We start from the raw sequence: 6,876 nt of genomic DNA, 5'->3' as shown, positions 1-6,876 counted from the left end.
TACAATACTAGTTACTTCATTTCAAAAGTAACTCAGTTACTTTACTGATTACTTACACCAAAAAGTAATGCGTTACTGTGAAAAGTAACGTTTTAGTTACTTAAAAAAAGGGCTCCCAAAGAAAAAAGCTCCCATTAATGCCCTTATAGCCTTCATTTAAGTGCTGTTACTGCATTGGAGAATAATACAATCTGTTGATCAACTTGACATGCATTTGTATCACTGAACTCTGCTAAGCAATGTGGTCTATACAAACACAAAGATATGTTTCAAAGTGCCAATTTATCGTCGTCAGAGAGCGATTCCGGTTGATACATGGCAAAGGCTTTCACAAAGTTAGAGCCGTTATCAGTAACCGTGGAGGTAACTTTTGTTGACACTCCATACAAAGAGTGAATGTGGTCAATCTCACTAGCAATAAGATCGTACGTGTGCCTACCCTTTATCCTTTTACAGGCCAACGCAGCTTTCTGGCGTTGTAAAGTGGTGGGGTTTATCCAGTGAGATGTTATCCCGAGGAAGCTTCTGTTGTGGACAGACCAAATGTCTGCGGTGGTGGAGATGTATTCCAGCCCCTCAAATGTTTTCTTTAGCTCGCTATCCATTTTGGTATATTCTTTCTCCAGGTAGTTGGAAAACGTTTTGCGTCCCATATGCCGTGTGCCGCCCGGACATGGTATCATGCTTACTAGCTCCCTGAAAGCGGGTGACTCCACTGTAGAAATAGCCTGCACGTGTTCAACAACATACCGTGCAATGGCTTTATCCACTTTCACCTGACTAGCAGTCCCTCGATTGAAATCCAGCTGCTGTTGCTTGGGTGGAGGTGGGGTGGCGTCGGATGGCTCTGGGTCTGTGGTCTTAACTAATAGCTTCGTCCCAGCATGTTGTTTTTGAAGATGTTTTAACAGATTGGAATTGCTGTTTTGAGCAGTAGATAGGATCTTTGACCCGCCAAGACACAACTTACAATTAACTAACACATTCTTTTCTTTATGCTCGAGAAAAGTAAAATAGTGAGCATATCTTCATGCGGAGAAACTCGACTTGTGCTCCGCCGTCGCCATGATAGTATTGTTAGTAGGCTAACTAAACACAAACACGCCCACAAAGCGTCTCCGCATGTGACACAGGAAGTATCTAAGTACATTTACTCAAGTACTGTACTTAAGTACAGTTCTCATCTCTGTTCGTCTCGCTGTTGGCGCCGCTCACCAACGTCTGGGAGCCGAGACTATATAAAAAAAATAACGGAGTAACGCACCATGTAGTAACGGTAACTGAATTACTGAATTAAAAAAATAACGCGTTAGAGTACTAGTTACTGCCCAAAATAATGGCGTTACAGTAACGCGTTACTTTGTAACGCGTTAGTCCCAACACTGGTTTTAAACAACTAAATATGGTGAGCAAACATACTGTCTATTAATAGGCCGCCGTGCCAATCTTTGAATAGGCCTAATAAATATAATAATAATAATTGCTGGCTGTATACTGAAGTCCCACCTGTGGTGATGTGGGCATTTGCCTATGTTGTGCGTACTAGCCTAAAAAATTATAAATTATCGTCACAACATTTATACCATGGATACTATTTGAAATTGAGGCTTGTAAGTCCCACAGCGTTGCAAGTGGACATTTTCATGTTGTTTTCAGCACCTTTTCTGTATACGTTCCGGGAACTGTACGCGTCTCGTCATCCCTGAGCTGTCATATGTACTTTGCGTTCCGGCACCTTATGATTTACAAATTAAGCACTGCTTGAGAATCATAATACCATGAAGTACGAGGTTAGTTTGACGATTACTGTCTGTGTGTTGCGTAAAGTCACCTGAAATGACAGCTGTCAGAGGGGAAAGCGCAGATTTAAAAAGATTTGACGGAGCGTTATGATAGGCTCTTGGGAATAGAGCGAAGTGATTGGTTAAGCTGAAGAGTGACGCCCCCGGTCACTTATTGAGAGGAGAGAGAGTAGAAACATGGAGATAGAAATACATGAAGAGTAAAGACGGTCTTCCTGAACTTGCGCTGAGCTTCATTCGTCAAAATTACCTACAAATCATTGTACACATTTGTAAATATTATTTTCAACTTGTTACCACTGTGAGTCTATTTTTATGCAGGTAAAAGTAGAAAAGTATTCTCATCGAAATATAGTGAAAGTAGCGACAGTAAAAATAGTCATTGTGCAGATTGGTCCATTTCAGAATAATATATATGTTTTATAATGATTGATCATGAAAGTGTTCTCAAAGCTGGTAAAGGTGCAGCTAGTTTGAATGACTTTGTATACTGCAGGGTAGCTTGTGGATTTACTCCAGGTGGAACTAAAGTCTGATTTAACACTTGATTAGATTTCACATCATTCATCCACATCTGTAAAGTAACTAAAGGTATTAAATACATATAGTGGAGTAAAAGTACACCACTTACCTCTGACTTATGTTTACTGCCAACCTAAAAGTACCTCAAAAATAGTAATCAATAATGTATTGAAAATTGATTTGGCTTTTTCATCCTCATGTAGAATGCTATTATGAAACACACATTTGGTTGTTCATAAAGAACATCTGATTTAATGTGAGGTAGGGAAATAATCATTTGAGTATAAGTATGTGTATATAAATATGTAATCTACAACAGCTGTAAGATGCTTGAAAAGCTTGAAAATGCACCTTGAAAATGCTTGAAAAGTGCTTGAATTTGACTTTGGAAAAGGTGTTTGAACCCTGAAACAAACTGCTAAGAATGTCTCTCTCTCTCTCTCTCTTCGAATGTCCTTTTTCTGCGGTACTCACTTCCGGTATGTTGTTTTTTTGTATTTGTTTTTGTGTTTGTATGTGTATTTGCAGCGTTTTTCTGTTGCGTTTGTTTTCGGGGTTTGTGTGCTGTATTTAGTTTGCATCATTGCTGTAAATGCAGCGTTTTTTTGTTGTATTTGTTTTCAGGGTTTGTTTTCATTTAATTATTTGCAGGTGTTTCCTGCTTATGTATGCGATTTTTGGCCGTTGTTCAGCGTTTGCACCTGCCGGCCACCGTAGACCTTAGAGCGTTTTGCACCTAAATAAATAATTAAAATGAACCTTGTTTTGAATTTGCCTCATTTGTTGATATTTTTGGTTTATGCTACAATGTGCACCAATATATCTAAAAAAGGTTTGCAGACATCAAGTATGATATATGAATACAAACTGTATTATTGATTGGTGATGGAGATTTTATGATTTTCTTATGGCTGCTTATCCTCCAGGACTTTTTCAAGGTCCTGGAGGATACTGTGACCTTAGACAAATTTAAATCAAGATATTTAGTATCATGAAAGTGTCCTCTGCTCAGATATTATAACAACATTTTTTTGTTTTAATGTAACAGTAATCCTAATCATGTTACATGTAATCCGTTACTCCCCCAGCCTGGATGATTCTATGAACAAATAACAACCACTGAAATAAAACGGACAAGTAAGCTATACAGCTTTCAGTTTCTTGAAGTAAACAGAAGAAGGCGCTCCAACAAGTACAACCTAATATGCAATGCAGCTCATCCAGCTGTTGGTCACTGCATAAGAGGAGAAGTGGAATCCAGTCCAAAATAATATCATGACTTTTCAGGAATGTAACTTTTAAACCTCGCAACACAAATGAACTAGGCATAGGTAGCTTATGTCTTACTATATTTATATTAGAGACCTTTATGGCAACTTGATTTGTTGTTTGTTTGATCCTCTCTTTTATAAAGCCTCTATAAGTTCTTAAAAGTCTAGGATATTATAGTTATAGAATTTTGCTTCAAATAAACATTGGGAAAAAAACTGCTCACACGCTTACCACTTCCACCCCTGTCCCACCCGCCGTCTATCTCCCCTGTCCTCTGATTGGACGGGCGTCCTGTTAATCACTCGACCGGCTCCGTTATGCGCTGTTCATTTGCTTCTGAAATGCTCGGGATTTTGAACGGTCAGGACAAATCAAATGGGCTTATTAAAGCAACACATTACCAAACAAAAGTAATACCGCGGCAGGTATTTGATTTGTTAAGACATGTACCAAAATAGACATTAACATTGAGCGTTTCCTGTCATATGGAATGGACTGATAAATACATCCGCAAATACAGCATCAATTATTATCATGACTTGAGAGCCCCATGTCCCTTTAACATCACAGTCGGCAAATTGCCTCATAAGAACAATACGAACGTTCCTTTTCTTATTTCCACAGATATTCTATTTAACCTACAACCTGTGCATTCGGAAGGCTGAGTGTGATACTTCCGGCAGCCCGTGAAGGCAGCAGCAGTTCATTTTGGCCCTGCAGAGCTAACGCCATCACAGCAGAGCACGGCGTCCTGTCAGAGCGTTTCTACATAACGGAATGGAATATAGAGCTGCGGGTCACTAGACGCGTGTAAACTGGTAAGACACACTTTTTCCATTTTACCCATCATTCTGCTCGCTTCTATTTATGAAGCGGAATGACTTACTTTGATTTTTTTCAGCTATTTCTATTATCTTTATTATTATTATCGACATATCTTGTATTTAAAGGTGATTAGCCTGTTAGCTAGCTTACTTTCCCCTATATGAAAGGCTTTCTGGTTGGCTGTTTTAATGCGACGTGTTCTCAGTGAAATATGAAATATAAACACACACACACACACACACACACACACACACACACACACACACACACACACACACACACACACACACACACACACACACACACACACACACACACACACACACACACACACACACACACACACACACACACACACACACACACACTGTCAGACAGGTAGCGGTGTGTGTGAGCTGTTATCCTCCTGACGCTTAGCTTTCACTTCCTGTTGTCACCATCAGCATCTGTAAGCTGCTGACAGTCACACCAAGGACATCAGCTCTTATGATGGACAGTGGCTCTCTCTGGGGTGAATTCAGGCTCTTATACTTCCAGTAGGGGAACCACTAAGCTCAGTTCCCTCTGAGAACCAGGTTGCATTCCTCCACACAGAACAGGGGAAGTGTGTTGGCCTACCTTGATACCAGAGGTGTTGTTTGGATGTATTTTCTGGACGATGACATGATATGATATATCCCCTCTGTGTATTCTTCAGGTTAGAGCATATAACCAAAAACACATTCAAAAACCTGGGCTTTAAGACTAATTCCTGAACCACTCTTTAGCTTCCTATAATGACAGACTCCTCAGGACTTGTTTTTTCCTCTTTTCCTTTGGTATTCGGTAGGGCTGAACGATATATCGTGTCATGGCGATAACCGCGGTATGCGCATGCGCGATATTCACACTGCAGGGACGTGCGGTTTTATTCATTTAAAAAAAAAAAATGCTGACGCACTTTAGCACAGAATTAAAAATAAAGATACCCTTGTCACTTATCGAAACTGCACATACAATATATCCGATTAAAGCAGAGACTCCACAGATTATTTAAATATAGTATCATCACTAAGCGATCCGATCTCGCGACAGGGGAAGCAAACACAGACATCACAACAAGTACCTTTACAGAGCTTTTACGGGAGATCGTCTCACCGTAGCTGTCAATCTGATCAAAAGACGTATTCAATGGCATTAAAACGAGAAAAAAAGCGGCTGAATCGGTTGATCCATAGGTTAATAATGTATCTGTGGCTTTGAAGCAATTGTTTATAATCCATAATTCCATTTTTATGTAAAAATCGGAGCACAAAAGTTAGCTGCTAATGGTAGCCACCAGAGGTGTATGCAGCTTCCGGTTTTGGCTACGCGTCACTCTCACTCCTTATAGAGAGCCGCAGTGACGCGTCCTTAAACCCGGAAGTAAACTTCGGTTCCTTAGTCAAAAACCAATGCAAATTCTCCATAGGATTTTGGAAAATAGCTCGAAATAAGGTCTGTGGTTGGCACACATTTAAGAGATGGATCACGTTTTGTTCAGCCGGATAATCTCCACATGTCAACCCTACTTTTATAATTTTTGAATCTTAAATCTAGTCGCCAGAAGCAAAATGCTAACGTTATGCTATAAACGAACTACAAGCCAGAACAGCAGCAGGGCTGCTGTGGCTGCTTGCTACAAAAGGAAAACTTGCGCGGCTCTCATGTCAGGGGTATTTGAGTGAGTGACATGCAGGCTCTGCATGCACAGCAAACCACCAATCACAATCATCTTAATCAGATCACAGCAGGCCCCGCCCCGCTAGTTTGCAGACCATCAAAACACCGGTAAAAAATGAGCGAGGCACAGGAGGACAATACCTTCATCTGGTTAAATATAGTTAAAAAAACGCAATATATATCGCAGGGGGGAAAAAAATCGCGATGTCAGTTTTTTTCAATATCGTGCAGCCCTAGTATTCGGAGTCAATTGCTCTATCACCTTTTAAAACAATAGTGGGTATCATGCCTTCATCCCATAAAACCTGATAGAGTCCGAACCAGCTATCCGTTGCACACATTGTGTAGGCAAGAATAGTGTAATTAATCATATCGCCGGCAATGTAGATTTATTAATTTAAAGGGTTGGATCAGAAGGCTGTCATGGTTTAGTACTCCTAACGATCGTTGCTAGCTAGTTAGCTACCAGTGGACAAAGTCACTTCCTTTGAGAACCCAGCAACCATGTGCTATATGAGACAACTTTATACGTTCTAAATTCATACACTGCAGAAGTGATCACAGTGCAGGACATGGCAGTGTTCATGTACACATACAGAGTAGTGTTGTCACGATACCAACATTTTGGTTTCGGTACCGACACCAAGTCAAGAATTGCGATTCCGATTCTTTTTCAATACTTTTCTTAAAAAAAGGGAAACAGTCTTAAATGTAATTATTGTGCTTTATTTCACACCATAACCATAACCATAAC

General features: G+C 40.1%; 1 protein-coding gene across 5 annotated transcripts in view; it reads left to right on the top strand.

Moving 5' to 3' along the window:
- The first annotated feature begins 4,262 nt into the window (after positions 1-4,262).
- Positions 4,263-6,876, top strand: part of LOC307016836 (tyrosine-protein kinase Fyn) — a 104,394-nt gene continuing 101,780 nt past the window's right edge. For 3 of the 5 annotated variants that reach the window (XM_079646159.1, XM_079646158.1, XM_079646160.1), the window contains exon 1: positions 4,263-4,414. The gene's annotated coding sequence lies outside the window, so the exon portion shown is untranslated. The remainder of the gene's footprint in view (positions 4,415-6,876) is intronic. The other 2 variants (XM_079646162.1, XM_079646161.1) reach the window with 1 other exon arrangement.

This window comes from Notothenia rossii (genome assembly GCF_949606895.1).
Source record: "Notothenia rossii genome assembly, chromosome: 8".
Taxonomy (NCBI): domain Eukaryota; kingdom Metazoa; phylum Chordata; class Actinopteri; order Perciformes; family Nototheniidae; genus Notothenia; species Notothenia rossii.
This window is presented reverse-complemented; position numbering and strand designations above follow the sequence as displayed.